Below are 22,626 nucleotides of genomic sequence, written 5' to 3' on the forward strand. Positions count from 1 at the left end.
GGAGGCAAAAATAATTGTGGAGACCGGAAGTACTAATGATTTTTATTAAAGTAAATGAGGGGGCGTGGCCACTCAGAGTACACTAACACTTTATGAAGAATTCTGGGATCAGTCCTGGTGAAATAGTGATAAATTCATCCTGACCCACGCTTTTTTCCAGAATTAGTTTGTAAAATGATGAACTCTCACTTCCTAAATTTTCTGCAGATGCTACCATTGCTGGGGAAATGTCACTGTTAGAGAATAGAAAACTGTTATTCCAAAGAGTACTGAAGACTGACTGAATGAGGTCTGGAGCATTATTGAAATGGTAAGATAAACTCAAGTACTTTCTGATAAAAGAAAAATTCTTTTTAAAAAATGTGGTCCCTTCTGAATTATGGCCAAATGTCACCGAATCATTTTCAGTGAAATTTTATCTGTTAATGGGGAGGAGATGGGACGAGGCTCTGAGCTCCTCCTGGCAACCCTGCAGCTGAGGCTGTTCTCCCTTGAGATAGCTGGTAATGGAAGCAGCTGAAGCTGGAGGTCATTAACATTTTGAGAACACCACAAACTGACACTGTGTAATATTATGACATTTCATCCCGAGACATTTAATCTCTTTTAATCAGTGTTTATGTTGGGGATACTTCACAGTTATTTGCTTTTGCATAAAAATGGAACACTTTGGCATGTCATTAACATAAGACTGGTTTACTTTATTACTCATTGCAATTGTTTCTAGATCTCTCTCTCTCCCTCCCTTCCCCTGTACCTCTCTCCTCTCCCTTCCTTCTTTTCTTCTCTTTTCCCCCTTTTCCTCTCTTCATCGTTTCTGGCTTTTGCTTTCACCTACGCTTTTTTTTTTTTTTATGCGGTACATGGGCCTATCACTGCTGTGGCCTCTCCCGTTGCGGAGCACAGGCTCTGGACGCGCAGGCTCAGCGGCCATGGCTCACGGGCCCAGCCACTCTGCGGCATGTGGGATCTTCCCGGACCGGGGCACGAACCCGTGTCCCCTGCATCAGCAGGCGGACTCTCAACCACTGCACCACCAGGGAAGCCCTCACCTATGCTATTTTTGAAAGCCCTTTCAATTTTTCCCTTTGCTGATATACTTCTTGGGATGTTAGTGATCTGAGGTTCTCAGGCTACCTTCTTAGTAAACTTCTGCTGGAGAGTCTGGAAGAAAACCCACCTCACCTCTCTGAAAAATGCTCATGGTCCTCATCGTCCTAAGTTAGGAGCCACTTGTTCCCCTCTGAATGTTCCTCCAGCCAGGGATGACTTCCCTGCACGTACTTTTCTTCTCCCCTAACCCTAACACCACACCCCACTCCCCACCCGCTACCCCCCCTTTGCTTCTCTCATTTGCTTCAGATATTGTCGTAAGCTTCCAGCATCTGTCCTCATGTCACCAATTCTTTTTCCTCCTTGTGAGTGAGGTGCTTTGTCTTACTTTAAAGCTACTTCAACTTTTCTTCCCCCCGCAAAACCTTTTCATTAAATGCAAAACTGATAATTGTTGATTATTTTATATTAGAGAAAGGATATATTCCTGAGCGTAAGCAAGTGGTTCCACATTTCAACCCACGAACTAGGTGTAATTTTCTTTATTTAAAACAAATGAGCATTTATGTTAAAATTATAAATCTCTTATTGTGCCAGGTCGTCAAAACCTAATCTCAGTTTAGGGAAGTGTTTCTCAACCTTGACCTTGCTGACATTTGGGGCTGGGTGATTCTTTGTTTGGGGGGTGCCATTTTGTGCACCGTAGAATGTTCAGCAGCATCTCTGACCTCTGCCTATCAGATTCCAGCAGCACCCCCCACTTGTGACAGCAAAACATGTCTCCAGGTATTGCCACATGTCTGCTGGGGAGCGAGATAGTCCCACATTGAGAGCCCATGTGTTTAGTGGAGTGCCTCTTCCTTTCTGTGGGGTGATGTCTAAGAGCGAAGGCAGAGACTTGAGGGATGGAGAAGACCTTTCCTTGAAATCATTCTTCATCTACATAGACTCAAAGGAGGGGTCTCTGTTCCCATTTTGACTTTGGGCCCCTGGTGCATCTACTACGATCTTACAAATGACTTTCAGAGCAGCTGTCTCTGCTCTGCTCTCAGGCGCAAAGCTCTTCCTGCATTATTGCAAGATACTCTGTTACGTGGCCTCAGGCCTGTCCTGGTGCCATGCTGGGGAGCCGGGCTGAGGGACAGGACACAGGAATCTTGCTGGTTCCAGGCACTCCCCTGGGGCTAGGGGCCCAGTTCTATCTGATCTGGGATTCCCAGTTCCGTCTGCAGAGACCGTTCTGTAGGAAACAGAGCTTAGGAACCCACCATCATTTAACTTGGATTCTGCTGTGGCTGCTCTTGTTCCCCGCAGTCATGACCACTTTTATGTAGTCTGAGGACAAGCTGGCCTGGCTCTTCATCTGGTTTTCCAGAGATAATGTTTTATGGCTTGGGGGTTACATACTTCATAGTGATGCTTTTAACACCAAAAAGATTTTCTCTGCCATATTATCCCTTCCCTGAGGCAATGACTTCTACTGAATGAATGGGTGGGAATAAAAAGATACAAGAAAATGAGAGAAAAAAGTTTTGGTTAAAATTTCAATTATTAAAAAAACAACAGGGCTTCCCTGGTGGCGCAGTGGTTGGGAGTCCACCTGCTGATGCAGGGGACGCGGGTTCGTGCCCCGGTCCGGGAAGATCCCACATGCCGCGGAGCGGCTGGGCCCGTGAGCCATGGCTGCTGAGCCTGCACGTCCGGAGCCTGTGCCCCGCAACGGGAGAGGCCACAACAGTGAGAGGCCCGCGTACCACAAAAAAAAAAAAAAAAAAATCACTTTTTTATTCCAGTGCTATATTACCATAGAAATATAAATATTTGGAAAACTAGATAAAGAGTCATTTTATCCTCAGCCTACAGAAGGATGATTAGGACTGTTGGGGAACAAGATAGTCCCAGGGAAGCAAAGAGCTTAGCTGATGGTGGACTTCTGAGCTGGGTGTCCTGTGGGTAGGACTCCCATGATGGAATTGGGAATTTAAGATGACGTCGTATGATTTCACCTGTGCGCTATGGTTTTGCTTTGGTTAATGAGCCAAAGGTTCCTTAGTAATCCTCTGCAGTTCTGGGCATCTGGTGATCATTGCTCTTTGCGAGGCCTCTGGTCCACTCCTCACTCTCAATTCCCCAATGTATATTTGGTTTATATTCTTCTTTTCTAAAGTATTAGTGTAAGCCATGAATTATTTCATGAGTTGTAATTTACATAGATAGTATTGGGTTCCTTATTTTTTTCACGCAGCCCTCTGTATTTAGAGTATGATGGGTCTAAACTGTTATCTCTGTTTTGTTTTAAAGTGCGTTCCTCTGATTACCAATGATTTTCGGCCCCTATCATATATTGGGTTTCTTTGGCTCTGAATTGGCTCAGATATCCTTTACTCATTTTTAAAATTTGAGATTCTTATGCTTTTTTCATATGCATGAGTTTCTTGTATATTTAGATAATCATTTCCTGTGGTTTTATTCCTCTGGCAAATATCATCTCTCTGCAACAGCTTTATGTTAACTTGATTCACAGAAATTCTTAATTTGATGTGATTAAAACTATTAATGATGCTTTTGGAATTTTAAGTTCTTCCCTAACCCTAGGGCACATTATCTTCTGCCTTGGTTTCTTTTGGCTTATTTCTTTAATATACGTGGATTCCATTCTTGTAGGTGATAATAGGTATGGATTTTTTCCCATAATGAGCAGCTTTCCTATCATCGTTCACTAAACAGTCTGACTTGTGGTACCACCTTTATTATGCAGTAAATTCTGAGATACGAGTCTGTCTTACAGCCATCCTGGTCTGTAGGTCAATTTGTCTATTTTTGTATTAATATTATACTGTTTGTATTATAATGACCTTCTAGTAAGTCTTAGTAACTGTTAGGCCAAGTGTTCCATCTCATATGCTTATCATGGTGATGTTGTCTAGAATCATAACTCAGGGCTGCTTGTAAGCATCACTTTGGGGACTAGGATTTCAACATATGAATTTTTGGGGAGATACAAACATTTAACCCATAGCATAATGACAGAGAGTACGTGAATCAAGGGAAACTCTTGAACGTTGCTGGTGAGAGTGTACAGATACAACCAGTAGGAAAAACAAGTTGGTACTATGTTATAAAGCTTAACATGCACCTTGTCCATAATACACCAGTTCTATTCCTGTATGCATTATATACCACAAAGAAATAGTTGTTTATGTATCCAAAAAAGAGATAGAAGAATATTTGCACCAGTATCATAACCAACAAATTGGCAATAACAAAATGTCCTTAGGAAAATGAATGAACAAATTATACAATATTTGTGTAATGAAATATCTTTTCAACAGTGAAGTTGAACTACAACAATGTGTATCACCAAGGGTGAATTAAAAAGTATTATTAAGCGGTAAAAACAAGAGTGAAAAGAATGAATTTAAGATTTCAATTTTATAAATTTCAAAAAATAAGCAAAACTAACATGTATTAAAAAGTGTGATTAGGGGCTTCTCTGGTGGCGCAGTGGTTGGGAGTCCGCCTGCCGATGCAGGGGACGCGGGTTCGTGCCCCGGTCCAGGAGGATCCCGCATGCCGAGGAGCGGCTGGGCCCGTGGGCCATGGCCGCTGGGCCTGCGCGTCCGGAGCCTGTGCTCCGCGATGGGAGAGGCCACAGCGGTGAGAGGCCCGCGTACCGCAAAAAAAAAAAAAAAAAAAAAAAAAAAAGAGTGTGATTAGGGCGCAATGTTTGAGAGTCTGCCTGCCAATGCAGGGCACATGGGTTCGTGCCCCGGTCCGGGAAGATCCCACATGCTGCGGAGCAGCTGGGCCCGTGAGCCATGGCCACTGAGCCTGTGCGTCTGGAGCCTGTGCTTCGCAACGGGAGAGGCCACAACAGTGAGAGGCCCGTGTACTGCAAAAAAAAAAAAAAAAAAAAGTGTGATTAAACTGGAGAGGTTGTGGAGAAAAGGAAACCCTCCTACACTGTTAGTGGGAATATAAATTGGTGCAGCCACTACGGAGAAGAGTATGGAGATTCCTCAAAAAACTAAAAATAGTGTTGCCATATGATGCAGCAATCCCATTCCTCGGCATATATCCAGACAAAACTGTAATTCGAATAGATACATACATCCCTATGTTCATAGCAGCACTATTTACAATAGCCAAGACATGGAAACAACCTAAATGTCCATCGGCAGATGAATGGGTAAAGAAGATGTGGTATATATATATATATATACACACACATACATACATACACACACAATGGAATATTACTCAGCCATAAAAAATGAAATAATGCCATTTGCAGCTACCTGGATGGACCTAGAGATTATCATACTACTCCAAGTAAGTCAGAAAGAGAAAGGCAAATACCATAGGATATCACCTATATGTGGAATCTAAAATATGACACAAATGAACTTATCTATGAAAGAAACAGACCCACAGACATAGAGAACAGACTTATGGTTGCCAAGGGAGAGGAGAGGAAGGGGAGGGTTGGATTGGGAGTTTGGGGTTAGCAGATGCAAACTATTATATATAGAATGGATAAACAACAAGGTCCTACTCTATAGCATAGGAAACTATATGCAGTATCCTGTAGTAAACCATAATGGAATGGAATTTAGTAATAAACTCACAAACTCAGGTTACTGAGTTTTATTGATGAAGAATGAGAAAGGAGAAAAGGATGATGGAGAACAAAGAAGTGTCAGTGGTTTGGATATTTTCTTTTTTAATTGGTGGTTGTTCATGGGTTTTTGCTTTTCTTTTATGTTCATAACTTGTATATGTCACATACATTCCTTTCACATATCAGATATTCCAAAATAAAAAACTCCAAGGCAAGTACACTTATTAAAATGACAAAAATTGTCAACATGTACTATTTTTTCCATTATTCTAAAATAATCCCTTCCTCCTTGAAAATCACTTTCTGTCTTCTTTTACCTCCTTTGTTCCTTTTTTTAAGATCAAATTTTATTGTTTTATTTTGTATTTATTTTACTTTATTTTATTTTATTTTTTTTTGCGGTACACGGGCCTCTCACTGTTGTGGCCCCTCCCGTTGCGGAGCACAGGCTCCAGATGCACAGGCTCAGCGGCCATGGCTCATGGGCCCAGCCACTCCGCGGCATGTGGAATCCTCCTGAACCGGGGCACGAACCCGTGTCCCCTGCATTGGCAAGCGGACTCTCAACCACTGCGTCACCAGGGAAGCCCCTGTATTTATTTTAGTTTAAGTTTTTAATCTGTTTACTCCACTTGATTGTAAGATTTATGCCCCAATTATTTTCCATTTGATCCCCTCCTATCCATTTCCCATTTTCTTGGAGCTGCAGTGTGCTTTCAGAGACTGAAGACTATATCACCTTAAATTGTTTGCTCTCATACTTTCAGTTGGATTTGGCCAATGGAAAGCCCTGGTAAACTAGAGGGTGAGAAGAGAGAGAGATTGAGGAGCCTTTTCCTGCAATTTCCTTGTCTTTGGGCAGCACCTGTATCCCTTGTACTATAGTTTCTTCCAGGCATCTCTTCCTCCATGTCTCAAAGTCTCATTGGTTTACCATTATGTCCTGCTCGCCCATCCAACTTTAGATGTGGTGGCAGCTTCTCACTCTTGCTGGCCTTGGGGTGCCTCAACTCTCCTTGTCTTGTTCTGAAACATTTCTTAACATATCTAAGCAGCTCCTTCATTAAAACCACTTAATTGGTACCATCTGGGGTAAAGTTTTCTTACTGCCAGAATCTTGTTATACACTTGGTCTACCTCAGTCACTGCTGTTTCTTCAACATCTAGAATAATACCTAACGTCACAGTAGTAACTAAAAAAATTTGTTTTTCTAAAGAAAGAAAGAATGAGGACAAATACAAAAGGTGCACTCATAGTACCTTAGAATTTGAAAGGACTTTGATGGACATGTCATCCAACTTTTCCTGTTATAGGTATGGAAATGGAACCTGGATGAAACCAAGTTCACTGGAGAGGAAGTCTAGTCCCCCATGTATAGCACTAGGTACTGATAGATGTCTTCACGAATAACAGCACAGAAAATTACCACATGATTGTGTCCCACCAGCAGCAGCTGATTAGGTCAGGGCTGGGAAACAGACATCTGTATTATGGATCTATCTATCGGCTAGTAGCAGCCCATGAGAAATCTGGCATGAGAACTCTACCCAAACAAAATGATGACTAAAGAACACTTAATCAGATTCTCTTCCTTGGAGAATTTGAGTGCGAAATACAAAGGGTGTTCCAGTTGGTGATGAAGGCTGATACTGGAAAAGATACAGAAGTCAGGTATCAGAGATGATAAGCTGGCAGGGGTCAAGAGAAACTGAGTATGTAGAGATTGTGAATACATTCAAGTTCAAAGTACAGGTATCATGAGTAAGCAGAAACTAAAAGATATCTAGCAGTAGAGCTAGAGAGAGGAGCTGAGTTACAATATTGGCAAGAGATTGTCTAACTAAAGAACAAGTTAATGTTGGTAGTAAAATGACTTTGGATCTTAAACCATCTTCTAATTCTCAAACTCTATTCTTCTCCTTTGAGATCCAGAATATATCTGTTACTGGGTTAGCAAAGATTCCCTTAGTCCTTTTTTCCATATATATTTTTACAACAAACCCTCATTATCTTAAGTTCTAACAGCTACAAAAAGGTGGAAAAACCAAAGCTCGGCTCCCAACCTAGTATTTTTCCCACATATCACTCACATTGAGTTATCAATCAAAATGTTTAATCTCATTTGTGATTTCTTCCTAATTCCAGCCTAGTTTAGAGAAAGTTTAAAAACCTATTCTTTGATAGTTTCACCATGCAGTAATTGCAGTCTAATATTTCCTTTCTTTCACAACTCTGTGTGAGTTTTGGAAAATATTGATCAATGGCACAGGATAGAAAGCCCAGAGATAAACCTACGCACATATGGTCACCTAATTTATGACAAAGGAGGCAAAAATACACAAAGGAGGCAAGAACATTCAGTGGAGAAAAGACAGCCTCTTCAATATGTGGTGCTGGGAAAACTGGACAGCTACATGTAAAAGAATGAAATTAGAACACTCCTTAACACCATACACAGAAATACATTCAAAATGGATTAAAGACCTAAATTAAGACTGGACACTATAAAACTCTTAGAGGAAAACGTAGGAGAAACACTCTTTGACATAAACCACAGCAAGATCTTTTCTGACCCACCTCCTAGATTAATGAAAATAAAGACAAAATAAACAAACATGACCTAATTAAACTTAACAGCTTTTGAACAGCAAAGGAAACCATAAACAAGACAAAAAGACAACCCTCAGGATGGGAGAAAATATTTGCAAATGAAGCAACAGCCAAAGGATTAATCTCCAAAATATACAAACAGCTCATGGAGCTCAATATCAAAGAAACAAACAACCCAATCCAAAAATGGTGGAAGGCCTAAATAGACATCTCTCCAAGGAGAACATACAAATGGCCAAGGGGCACATGAAAGGATGCTCAACTTCACTAATTATTAGAGAAATGCAAATCAAAACTACAATGACGTATCACCTCACACTGGTCAGAATGGCCATTATCAAAAAATGTACAAACTATAAATGCTGGAGAGGGTGTGGAGAAAAGGGAACCCTCTTGCACTGTTGGTAAGAATATAAATTGATACAGTCACTGTGGAGAACAGTGTGGAGGTTCCTCAAAAAACTAAAAATAGAACTACCATATGACCTAGAAATCCCACTCTTGGGCATATACCCTGAGAAAACCATAATTCAAAAGGACACATGTACCCCAATGTTCATTGCAGCACTATTTACAATAGACAGGACATGGAAACAACCTAAATGTCCAACGACAGATGAATGAATAAAGAAGATGTGGTATATATATACAATGGAATATTACTCAGCAATAGAAAGAAACGAAATTGAGTTATTTGTAGTGAGGTGGATGGACCCAGAGTCTGTCATACAGAGTGAAGTAAGCCAGAAAAAGAAAAACAAATATTGTATATTAATGCATATATGTGGAATCTAATAAAATGGTACAGATGAACCTATTTGCAGGGCAGGAGTAGAGACACAGACATAGAGAACGGACATGTGGACACAGGGTGGGAAGGAGAGAGGGTGGGACAAATTGGGAGATTAGGAATGACATATATACACTACAGTGAATAAAATAGATAGCTAGTGGGAACATGCTGTAAAACACAGGAAGCTCAGCTCGGTGCTCTGTGATGACCTAGATGGCTGGGAAGAGGGGTTGGGAGGGAGGACCAAAGAGGGAGGAGATATATGTATACATATAGCTGACTGACTTAATTGTACAGCAGAAACTAACACAACATTGTAAAGCAATTATACTCCAATAAAAAAAATTAAAAAGAAAAGGAAAAAAAAATATTGACAACAAACAGAAGGTGTTCCGATGGGTAGACTCAAATTCCCCCAAATCCATTGTATATAGTTTTTTACAGATTATCTAAATTTTAAGTGAAGAAATAGAAAAATATCAACCTCTGGGAGATGACAGTGAGGAGGGTTACCTAAAAGATCAGTTATTTCATTCTTTCAAAATTTTAATCTCTAGTAGCCAAAATCCCAAGCAGAACCACTCTGAGAATAGAATCTTAGGGGGAGATGCAGCTCAGTAGCGGAACAAGACAGAGAATGAAGTGATAATGCATGAAGCAGAGAGGACTCAGAAGGCAGCAGCATTAGGATTGTATAAAGAGCATCCTGGGAGAGAGGAATTCATGCTTTTGGGCCGATTCATAAAGGGGTGATTAGTATGAGCAAAATGTAGGAGTGTCATTTATCTTGATTGTCCCAAAGCCCTTGATAGAATATTTTCCTGAAGACTCTTTCACAAAAAGTGAACTCAAATTGCCTTGAAAATTGGCTGATGAGCCCAAAAAAAAAAAAAAAAAAAAAAAAAAAAGAGCAAATGTATCTAGTTTTAGGGAAATAGCTGAAAATGATAAAGAACTGACATCATTTTTTTCGTCTTCTCACATTTTCAAAAGTTAGCTGAGAAAGTAGTTTTCAAAATATGTGATGAGCTAAACTTATTGTGTGTTAGGTTCCCTGAGTGCAGTGGCCATATATTCTGAGCCAAAGTGAGGAAGGACTTATGTTGCTTCTGGGTGCAAGAGGTGGCGAGATGCCATTTGGAAGCCAACTTATTAGAATTTCTGCCACATTCTTTACTGTGTATAGGAATTTCAGGACAAACTTTTTTTTTTTTTTTTTTTTGCGGTACACGGGCCTCTCACTGTTGTGGCCTCTCTCCCATTGCGGAGCACAGGCTCCGGACGCGCAGGCTCAGCGGCCGTGGCTCACGGGACCAGCCGCTCCGCGGCGTGTGGGATCTTCCCAGACCGGGGCATGAACCTGTGTCCCCTGCATCGGCAGGCAGACTCTCAACCACTGGGCCACCAGGGAAGCCCCTAGGACAAACTTATAAATAAAGATAATTCGAAAAAATTCTAGACGTATGTTTTCAAGCAGTGAGATTTGTGATTACTGATATCAAGGAGCTTAGAATCTGAGATAAGGAAGTTGAGATGTGCTCACCACACCTTAAACATGATAAAACAATTTCAGAAACCTGGAGATAACAGAACATATTAACATCATTTCTGGTTTTCTTTTTTCTCTCCATTCTAACCCTTTCTTCTTCTAATCTGAGAGGGTTTAAAATGTAAATTGGATCATGTCATTAGCCTTAAAATCCTTCAAAGACCTTCCATTGCACTTTGCAAATAATTCAGAGATCTTGTTAATCATTGTATTTTCTACTAGTCTCTACCTAGATGGTAGTAGGAATGTAGTGACAATTCCTATCAATAAAAGTAGTTAACGTGGCTGACATAGAAAACGGACTGTAAAACATCAGCTATTTCAGTGCTTGGGTCTGATTGGTTCACCAAAACCAAGGGTGCATTTCATTTTGACCACATTATAACCACTCTAAATGGTTATGCCAGTTGTGATCTGCACAACTTGAAGGGTATTGACTGAAGGAAAAATGCAAGAGTTGTGAGTTAAGTTTTATTCAGGGCCTTACTGAGGACTAGAGCCTGGGAGACAGTCACTTAGTAGCTCTGAGGAAGTTGTTCTGAAGAGGGGAGAAGCCAGTTTATATGTGATTTTTTGGCTAGAGAACCTGTGCTCTCAAGTATATATCTTGGTGAAAGATTACTGCTAGTCAAGAAGAGATATCTCAGGTTAATGATCCTAGTGCTTTTCTATGTAGGAGAAGATGCAAGAATCTGGGTTCATTAAAATCCTTCCAGAGGGCTTCCCTGGTGGTGCAGTGGTTGAGAGTCCGCCTGCCGATGCAGGGGACATGGGTTTGTGCCCCGGTCCAGGAGGATCCCACATGCCGCAGAGCGGCTGGGCCAGTGAGCCATGGCCGCTGAGCCTGCACGTCCGGAGCCTGTGCTCCGCAACGGGAGAGGCCACAACGGTGAGAGGCTTGCGTACCACAAAAAAAAAAAAAAAAAAAATCCTTCCAGAGATATACATCTATGTAAGGGGGCTGCTTGTCCAAAGCACAGAGTGCCTCATACTGTTACCTTAATTTCCTCTCAGAGTGCACTGCTGGTCAGGACTGCAGCAGGTTGCAATTTTAACCCTTACAGAGTTGAGTAGTAGACAGAAATGCTCTTTGTTCTTCTCTGTTTTCAGTTCTACAGTGGGTACATAGGTATCTGAGAGCTTTCCCACATGTAAGAAGTCTGTGAGTTTTCAGAGCCTTGAAAGTGGGTGCTTAGCTTTATTTGTCTTTCTGTTCCTTACAGAGTCTATTATTTTACCTGAGACTGAATTGGGAATTAGTTCATATTTATTCATTTAATGGAATTTTAAAATAATCATGTATGTTCTTATATGTTCTCATTTTGAAATAATTTCAGTTTACAAACTAATATTTTTTTAATTTTTAAAATTAATTAATTTATTTTTGTCTGCATTGGGTCTTCATTGCTGTGCACAGGCTTTCTCTAGTTGCGGTGAGCGGGGGCTACTCTTCATTGCAGTGCACAGGCTTCTCATTGCAGTGGCTTCTCCTGTTGCGGAGCATGGGTTCTAGGCATGCAGGCTTCAGTAGTTGTGGCATGCAGGCTCAGTAGTTGTGGCGCACGGACTTAGTTGCTCCGCATGTGGGATCTTCCTGGACCAGGGCTCAAACCCATGTCCCCTGCACTGGCAGGCGGACTCCCAGCGACTGCGCCACCAGGGAAGTCCCCAAAGTAATATTAATATTTTAATAATGCATACTTGGTCAGTTTATTTTAAAAAGTCAAAACAAAGCATCATAAAAATGACTCCTATATACATTAAAAATGTTAAATTTTAAGACATGAAGTGTACATTCATTCAACAATCTTTTGAGATAGCGCTCAGGCCTATTCTTTGACCATTTATACTCTATTCTTTGTGCCCATTGATAAAAGTTCTGATTTATTTTATTACATTAATCATAAGGTATGACCCTAAATTTCCATATTCTTGAAAGTAGAATAAGAAGTTAGATACTTCTGACACAATACCAGTGTCAGAATCCCTTTAGATTTTTTATCTTCTTTCCCCTTAACCTTATATAATTGTCTTGTCTGCAACTCATTTGATAGTGAATTTTTGCCTATTTCTGAATCTTTCTAAACCATTCAACCTCAAATTGATGGAAACAATTCAATTTCTCCCAGTTAACATTTTTAGTTTATTTAATAGTAAATTTAATTACATACTTATAGTTACCAGTAAAATCCACCTAAAGAGTTTGGGAAGAGACATCAACTCATAGTAAGCATATCACTCAAAGATAGGAACAGAATGTCAACATTCAAAAGGTGTATTCGTGTGAGCGTTCATCCTGTAGCAGAGAGCTGTGGGTAAGCAGAATCTGTTAACCTGAGGTCAGTTTGGAGAACTTCTGTTGTTTTGTAATTATAATTACATTGTAATTACATGATTAATAAGAATGTCTAAATAATGAATAGAGTCTAAAAGAGTAAACACAACATATCCTAAAGAGTCTCAATATTTAGGCTACAAAGAACTCTACACTCTGGACCACACACTGATCTTAGCTAATTTGGGGTATGACTATGGCTTTAAGATGAAGGAGTGCAACCATTAAATTTGTGAATCAGGATCCTTTGTACACTATTCATTTAAGAAAGTCTTGACTTCAAAAAGTGGTGACTGAAGATGGTTTTCAAGAGCAAGTGGAAGAAAAGTGTGAAATTCACAATCATTTACACTTTGATGCTAATGGCGTCAATGAAAATAACTTTTGCACATAGCACATTTAAAAGGGTTTTCAGGAACGTTATCTCATTTGAACCTTGCACGCTGTGAGCTCAGTACTGTGAGTACAGTCATTCTCCTGGTTTCTTAGATGAGGGAGCTGAGGCACAAGGAGATTAAACGATTTGTCATAGGTTTTAGAATATTAATACACAACTGTCACTCAAATCACATCACTTCAATTTTTGTTTTTCCCTGCTAAAGCTTGTTGTACGATAAATTGTCTTGAGCAGAGTAACTTGTCCTTCTGCAATAGGGAAAAAAAAAGCAATGAATTATTATTATTGTTTATTTAACTCCATTACCACATGCTGACTACCCTAAAACTGCATTTCTCTGTATAGGTCTGTCTTCCCTGCTAGATGAGCTACAGGAGAACAGTGACCTCCTCCAGTTTGACTGCCAGTCCTCTTTATCTAGTATGAGTCTGCTGACATTAATTTGGCTGAGCTGAATTCTAAGAGATAGTGCTTTATCCATTTTAGAAATAAGAATACATTTTAGGAGCATGTTGTATTATTTCTAAGCAAAATTTGATGTTTTATAAAAATGGGATAGAGGAAAATCTTGGAGATTTGAGGAGGAAGAATATTTCAGACCTTTTTCAAGAGAACCTCAGAATATGGTGAGTCACGTTATCATTCTCACATTCTTCATCCTTATGTTTACTAGTTAAATCTATGGTTTTTCTATTTGTAATTCACCGTCTTATTCTTTATTTTTATTAATTTCTTCCTGCTTTCTTTATGTGTGTTTTTTTAATTGACATGTAATGGACTTACAATATTATGTTAGTTTCAGATGTATGACAACATATTGATTCAATAATTTTATACATTACAAAATGATCACCACAGTGAGTCTACTTACCATCTATTGCCATACAAAGTTATTAAAATATTATTGTTATTACAATATTATTGACTGTATTTCCTATGCTGTACATTACATGGCTGTGACTTATTTATTTTATAACTGGAAGTTTGTACCTCATAATCCCCATTCACTTATTTCTCCCATTTTCCGCATCCTCTTGCCCTCTGGCAACCACCAGCTTGTTCTCTATATCTATTAAGTCAGCTTCTGTTTTGTTACATTTGATCATTAGTTTTTTGTTTGTTTGTTTGTTTGTTTTAGGCTTCTACGTATAAGTGGTAACATAGATCATTTGTCTTTCTCTGTCTGATTTATTTGACTCAGCATAATACTCTCTGGGTCCACCCATGTTGTTGCAAATGGCAAGACTTCATTCTTTTTATGAGTAATATTCCAGTGTATGAATATACCGTATCTTCTTTATTTATTCATCTAGCAGTGGGCACAAGTTGTTTCCATATCTTGGCTATTTTACATAATGCTGCTATGAACATTGGAGAGTATATATATTTTTGAATTAGTGCTTTCATTTCTTTGAATAAATACCCAAAAGTGGAATTGCTGGATCATTTAGTAGTTCTATTTTTAATTTCTTGAGGAAACTTCATACCGATTCTAGAGTGACTGTATCAATTTACATTCCCACCAACAGTGCACTAAGGTTCATTTTTCTCCACATACTTGCGAACACTTGTTATTTCTTGTCTTTTTGATAGTAGCCACCTTAATAGGGTGTGAGATGATATCTCTTTGTGGTTTTGATTTGCATTTCCTTCATGATTAGTGATGTTGGGCATCTTTTCACGTGCCTGTTGGCCATCTGTGTGTCTTCTTTGGAAAAATGTCTATTCAGGTCCTCTGCCCAGTTTTAAATTGGACTGTTTGGTTTTTTTGATGTCGAGTTGTATGAGTTTTTATATATTTTGGATATTAATCCCTTATCAAACATATCATTTGTAAATATTCCCCCATTCAGTAGGCTATCTTTTCATTTTGTTGATGGTTTCTTTCAGTGTGCAAAACCTTTTTATTTCAATGTAGTTCTTTGTTCATTTTTGCTTCTGTTTCCCTTGTCTGAGGAGACAGATCCAAAAAATATTGCAAAGACCAATGTCAGAGAGCGTACTGCCCATGTTTTCTTCTAGGATTTTTATGGTTTTACATCCTACATTTAAGTCTTTAGTCAATTTTGAATTTATTCTTATATACAGTGTAAGAAAATGGTCTAGTTTCATTCTTTTGATTGTAGCTGTCCAGTTTTCCCAACATCGTTTATTGAAGAGACTGTCTTTTCTCTGTTGTATGTTCTTTTCTCCTTTGTCATAGGTTAATTGACCATATAAGTTTAGGTATACTTCTTGGCTCTATTCTGTTCCATTGATCTACATGTCTGTTTATGTACCAGTACCATACTGTTTGATTACTATAGCTTTTGTAGTATAGTTTGAAATCAGGGTGCATGATACCTCTAGCCTTGTTCTTCTTTCTCAAGGCTTCTTTGGCTATCTGTGGTCTTTTGTGGTCCATATAAATTTTAGGATTCTTTATTCTAGTTCTGTGAAAAATGCCATGGGTATTTTGATAGGGATTACATTTAGTCTGTAGATTGCTTTGAGTAATATGGGTACTTTAACAATATTAATTCTTCCAATCCAAGAGCACAAGATATCATTTCAGTTGTTTGTGTTGCCTTCAGTTTCTTTCATCAGTGTATTATAGTTTTCAGAATATAGATCTTTCACCTCTTGGTTAAATTTATTCCTAGATATTTTATACTTTTTGATGAAATTGTAAATCAGATTATTTTCCTAGTTTCTCTTTTTGGTAGTTCATTTTTAGTATATAGAAATACTACAGATTTCTGTACATTAATTTTGTATCCTGCAAATTTACTGAATTAATTTATTAGTCCTAACATTTTTTGGTGCCATCTTTAGGTTTCTCTGTATAGAATCAGGTATTCTGAAAACAGTGACAGTTTTATTCTTCCTTTCCAATTTGGATTACTTTTACTTATTTTTCTTGTAAGATTGCTGTGTCTAACACTCCCAATACTGTGTTGAATAAAAGTGGTGGGAGTGGGCATCCTTGTCTTGTTCTCGATATTAGAGGAAAAGCTTTTCAGCTTTTCACTATTAAGTATGATGTTAGCTGTGGGCTTGTCTTATGTGACCTTTAATATGTTGAGGTATGTACTCTCTATGCCCATTTTGTTGAGAGTTTTTATCATAAGAAGATATTGAATTTTGTCTAATGTTTTTTCTGCATCTTTTGAGATGATTATGTAATTTTTATCCTTCATTTTGTTAATGTGGTGTTATCACATTGACTGATTTGTAGATGTTGTACCATCCTAGCATCCCCAGAATAAACCCCACTTGGTCATAGTGTATGATCTTTTAATGTATTGTTGGAGTCAGTTTGCTAGTATTTTGTTGAGGATTTTTGCATCTATGTTCATGAGGAATATTGGCCTATCATTTTCTTTCTTTGTGATGTCTTTGTCTGATTGGTATCAGGGTAATGCTGACATCGTAAAATGAATTTGGAAGTGCTCCTTCCTTTTCTATTTTGGAAAAGTTTGAGAAGATTGTTATTAATTCTTCTTTGAATGTTTGGTAGAATTCACCAGTAAAGCCATTTAGTCCTGGACTTTTGTTTGTTGAGACTTTTTTGGTTACTGATTCAATCTCCTTACTAGTAATTGGTCTTGGAAGATTATAGGTTTCTAGGAATTTATCTGTTTCTTTTAGGTTGTCCAATTAATTGCTATATATTTGTTCCCAGTAGTCTCATGATTCTTCGTATTTCTGTGATATCAGTTATATTTCTCCTTATTCATTTCTGATTTTATTTATTTGGCCAAAACTCTTCCCTGATGAGTCTTGCTAAAGGTTTATCAATTTTCTTTATCTGTTCAGTGAACCAGCTCTTATGTTCATTGATCATTTTTATTGTTTTTTGTTTGTTTGTTTTACTCTCTGTTTCATCTTGGATCCTTATTATTTTCTTCCTTCTACTAACTTTGGGCTTTGCTTATCCTTCTTTTTCTAGTTATTTAGGTGTAAAGTTAGATTGTTTATCTAAGATTTTTCTTTTTTCTTGAGGTAGGCCTATATTGCTATGAGCTTTCCTCTTAGAACTGCTTTTGTTGCTTTCCATAGGTTTTGGAAAGTTATTTTTTCATTTTCATTTGTCTCAAGGTATTTTCAAATTTCTTCTTTGATGCTTCTGTTGACCAACTTGTTGTTTATTTCCTCCCAAGGAGCATATACATCAATTATGGATTCACCTTCTTCATGGTGAACTAATCACATCAGTGAAAGGGTGCTTGGGAAGAATGTCACATGGTCTGTGGACTTTCTGTTTGGGAAAGTGTATATGTTTTTTCCACCACAGATAGCTGCCGTTGTTACTGTTCGTTGGGAGCTGTGAAAATGGCAGAAATTTAATTAATCTCTCTCCCTTGGTACATTCTCATCTCCAGACTTTGCCCCTTCAACCCATATTTTGATAACAATGCAATCTATCACGTTGCTATTTTTCAAATAAGGAAACTAAGGCACAGAGACGTCAAGTAAGTAAGTCATTCAACTTTAAGTTTAGAGATGGGATGTGAACACAGGTAACCCAACTCTATGCCCTGGACTCTTATCACTGTTCTGTACTTTCTTTATACTAATATTTATTGAATGCTGGTAATATAAAGCTCTGAGCTGGTAGGACATCATAGTATGATTTTAGGAAAAGCATGGAATTTTTAGATCTGCAGTTAATACATAAGCCTCATTTAGCCACAGTGCTTGCTCTTCTCTCACTTTTATGGGTCTCTCAGTTTGTACGCTTGCTGACATCTCTCCCTGCCCCTCTGTCATGGAAGTGCACATGGACACTGTAATAGCCAAAAGGCATTCAGCCAGAGAGAGCAGAAGGAGAATAGAGATATGAACCATCCACAAATAAGATTACCAACTTCTGGGTAATTGAAAACTGATTAAATAGTGTCATGATTTCTTTGTTCACTTTCTAGGAGATGTACCCAAGACCTTCTAGGAACAATCTAAGATAGGTTAGCTGTTTTGTAGCTCTTGTCATAGGCCTACTCTTTTAGGCCTATCCTGCTAAAGATGTGGTTAAAAGGAAGCCATTAATTGATCAAACATTCTGTTTAGTTATTCCATTTTTTTCTAGCTGAAGTTGATATTTTTCCAGGGTACAATGAGCGTTGTGATTCAATTGGCTCAGGGGAGCAAATAGAGCATTTTCCTATAACCACTCAGTCAAAGGTCAGTTGCTAGGATTTTGCTGTTCATCCTCATGGAGCAAGGTATTTTTTTCTCTTTTCTTTAAACTTGACACCAATCTGAGGCAGTTTAAGTTCCCTCTGCTGTTTGCAGTGATTGATTTCTGAAGCAGGGGAAACATCTTTTCACTGCATGAAGATCTGAGTCTACTAAGGCTTGTTGGGGCACAAAGCATTTATATCAAAGTTTGTTTCAGAGACATTTGAAAAAAAAAATAACCTACCTATACCGCTATGCAAATGCAATCTAATACCCACAGACTACCAGGGATGGCAGATAGAGAGCACCTGACCCCTCCCTTCCTGCATCTAAACTTGATAAGATAGGTTCATTGGTCAGGTTCTGTTGACCATCCTGTGCTCATCCAGCCTTTAAATTCTTTTCAATATTTCATAGGCTAATAGCATACACCATAAGTCTGAAATCAAATAATCCAATAATGCAAGTATACAAAAACCTATTTGACAACCTTGCACAGAGCAACAAACCACCCAGGCAGCCCTTAAATTCTTAACTTTTCTTGTCACATATACCAGAGCTTTTAACTGTATTGGATGTTGCCATATTGTTTAGCTCTTTCCCTTATTACACAAATAAGAAAACTTAAATAATAGTTGTAATTATACTTGTTATGAATACTGAATAAAAGTATAGTTCAGGATATCTTGATCTGTTTTCAACTTGACTTCTTGATTTTAGTTGAATCACAGTCTGATTTCCTTCATTTCATTTAGATTTATTTTAGCCTCCTGGTCCTCCTTCTCCACTATGGAGGTGGTATACTATAAGAGTAACTACTATTTATAAGAATCTACTATGTTATAGGCATTTTACATCATTACCTTTAATCCTCCCAAGAATCATAACAGGCATTTGTAATAATTCTGTTTCAGAAATAAAGAAATTGAAGTTGAACTAGAAAGTTGTGAAACCTCTATATGAACCTGTGACTTGACTCAAGGACCTATGTTCCTTTCAGTACTCTCTCCCTTAAAATTACCATGGATGTTTCAATTTATATAAAAAGAAAAATCTTTATGCAAGTAAAGATTTGGGAAGGATATCCATAAAACTACCAAAACAATTTCATTTTAACATTTTTCATATGGGTTCATATTCAGTTTTTGTAAGTTCTCTTGCTTAAGTTTGCTTTGTGCATGGTCTGTTTCAATGTAGCATGACATGAAAGAAATGAGTCAATATTCAAAATCCCATAACTATGTATTAGTAAGGAGAAACAAAGAGGCAAAGTTTATGTAAAGAGGAAACTTGCCCAAACTCCAAAAGCAGAAGGGGATCACTATTAGCTTTATAAACAAGGGTAAAAATTTGAACAGCTCATAAATTGTAAGTCTAGTCTATCCCTTTTCCAGGAACCACATGGATTCTCTTTCCAGTGAGTGACTAGCAGTATGTGGATTAGTCACTGCCTGTGTCTCTTCTTCCCATTGTTTCATTTCTTTCCACTAGGAAATTTACAATTATTAGTATTTGGAGGTCTTCCCTATAATGATATTTGAAGCTGGAAACTAGATGTGACATCTGAAGTAGAAGGTAAATAAAGAGAAAAAGAAGAAAAAACTTAACATTGGGAGCAAGTGAAGAAAAACTCAGGACTTTCAGAAAGGTGAAAAATGTAATAGCTTCATATCCACAAACTCAAAGAAGGAGAGCATTTTAAGGAGAAGATGATTACTAGAGTCAGATGCTATGTGGAATTCAAAGACAGCAAGCAAGAACTGAAGAAAGGGCCATTAGTTTGGATGGTTAGGTCAATAATCTCTTTTAATAATGCTATTTTAGTATTCATTGATAGGGAAAAACGCTGGGTTCAAAAAGTAGAGAAGAGAGAAGTGAAAGAGTTATACCATATGGGCTGTGGTTCTGTTTATTCTGTTATTTCATTGTCCTGATATTCTTTCCCAATGATCCAACTTAAGGTCTGATCCAAAATTGATTTATGTACATATATGTGGTTACTGACACTGAAATGATTGAAAGTGAATTATAGAAATGCCTTTTCTAACTAAGGCTAATTTTCCTCCCTCAAAGCTGAAAAGACTGCATTATTAGGATCATTTTGAGCAGAGAATTTATTATACAAGGCACAATGTCTGGTTATTATACAAGGCACTGGTTATGCTGACTAAATAAACTTGTTTGGAAGGAGACAGATTGTTGATTCAGCTCCAAGAGATGAACTGAGAGTAAAGAAAATAGCAAATTACAAATAAGATGCACTACCTAATTGTGTTTTTTTTTTGTATTTCTTTCCCTCCCCTCCAACTCCCCCACATCTATAAAACACAATATGCTTAATAGGATTAGGTGCTCAAAGCTTCCCCTTACGGACTGTCAAACATACCAGAACTAGAAGTTCTCTAACTGTAGATTGATGCTCCAGAATAAGCTAGGCTGCATTTCTACAGGTAACAACATTGACCACACTACCTGGAAATGCCAGGTGAACTGCTTTAAGGAAGGTGACAGTCAGACCTCTAGAGCATCCACCAGGTATTTATCTAGTTAGAACTAGGAACTAGTAACAGAGAAATGACAATGACTAGAATTGAGACTTTCTGATGGCTAAGGGAAGTTATTGCAAATGACCTCTGCATATTTATTCTAAATTAGGAGACCTGAGTTCAAGTCATGGTGTCACTTGTGTGGTTATGAACAAGTTACTTAACTCTTGATGTGCTTCCTGCTTGCACAGAAGAGGAATGACATAATGACATCTGAACCACCATCCTAAAGAATTATACAGAAGACCAAATGTAAAAACCCCAGGCAAATACATATGAAAATCGTTAGTATTTAAGTTTTGACTTGGCACCTCAACTCCTGCTTCAAACAGTATGCCTCTATTTTTATGTCATATTTTGGGCTTCCTACTTAAAAAAATAATATAAGGAAAGAGTTCTGCAGAAAGAAAAAATTTGAAAAAATATTCTAGTGCAACTCCCTAATTTTATAAATGAAACTGAGGCAGAGTGAGTCAAGTGTTTTACCCCATTGCCCATCTTGTCAGATGATCCTGGTAAGTACACAAACTCCTCCTTAACATCAGCAAGTCTGAGGGGTGTTTGTATCCATTTATTGGGTCATCTTCACAGGTGATTCCCCCAGATACAAGGCTACCATTGAGAGTGGCTCTAATCTGCTTTGCCCATTCTGAGCACCAGAATTCTGATTGAAGTTACAGATGGGGTCCCCAATAAGATTAATCATCTAAAACTCTGAAGACAATGTGTAGGCAAAAAAAAAAAAAATGAGAATGACTAAACCTATCCTGTGAAATAAAAACTCTGTACTGTTCTTGCAAGTTAATTTAAGAATAATTAAAAATAAGTAACTCTGAAGAATATAATTCAGGCTTTGAAATTAACTTCTGATTCTTATTGGAAATTGGTAAAATCCTTAGTCATGTACCATTAAAGGAATTGTCTCCGTTATGGTCCAGTCTAGATGTCTCTTCATCATTTATGTTCTGCTGATATAGTTCCCATCCCACCCCAGGCTGGGATGACGTTTTCACTTTCTTCAATCAAGCTTTTAGTCAAAATTACAGTGAAATTTTAGTCTCTGCATCTGCAATTGCTCAAAGATTATGCTGTAAATCAACTGATTTCTAAGAAAGCTTCAATTTTGAAAAATGCCTGCTACCAGTTAGGAAACAATCATGATTAAGATGACATTAATAAGCAATATTTATTGAGCACTGCAGCGCTTCAGCCAGGTTGCAACTGTTAGGAAGAGACCCACTCCCAACGCACATACTGCACTACTGCACGGTTAGATTAAGTTCCTAATTTAATTAGCCAGGGATGCAAACCTAATCAGAAGGGAGGTGGCCTCACAGGATAGGAGCAGACACAGCATATGTCAGCATAGCTTCCTTGGCTTCCCCCCAAAACTAACAGGAGCCTATAGCTGCCTGAGGCACTGTCCACACAAAGAGGATACATCTTCATTCTTGCCATGACACTGCCCTTTAATATCCAGGGTTTACATCATTTTCTGGAAGGACTTATATAACCTATTTGCCTCTATAATCCAGCTCAGTGTCTGCAAGGTCTCATCTTC

General features: G+C 38.3%; 1 long non-coding RNA gene across 3 annotated transcripts in view; it reads left to right on the forward strand.

Moving 5' to 3' along the window:
- Positions 1–22,626, forward strand: part of LOC132436865 (uncharacterized) — a 385,752-nt gene that overhangs the window by 134,673 nt on the left and 228,453 nt on the right. The window contains exon 1 of one of the 3 annotated variants that reach the window (XR_009521900.1): positions 239–310. The exons of the other annotated variants lie outside the window; for them this stretch is intronic. This is a non-coding gene — a long non-coding RNA (uncharacterized lncRNA). Of the gene's footprint in view, positions 1–238; positions 311–22,626 lie in introns of those variants that run through there. 3 annotated transcript variants of the gene reach the window in all.

Source organism: Delphinus delphis, chromosome 14 (genome assembly GCF_949987515.2).
Source record: "Delphinus delphis chromosome 14, mDelDel1.2, whole genome shotgun sequence".
NCBI classification, from domain to species: Eukaryota; Metazoa; Chordata; class Mammalia; order Artiodactyla; family Delphinidae; genus Delphinus; species Delphinus delphis.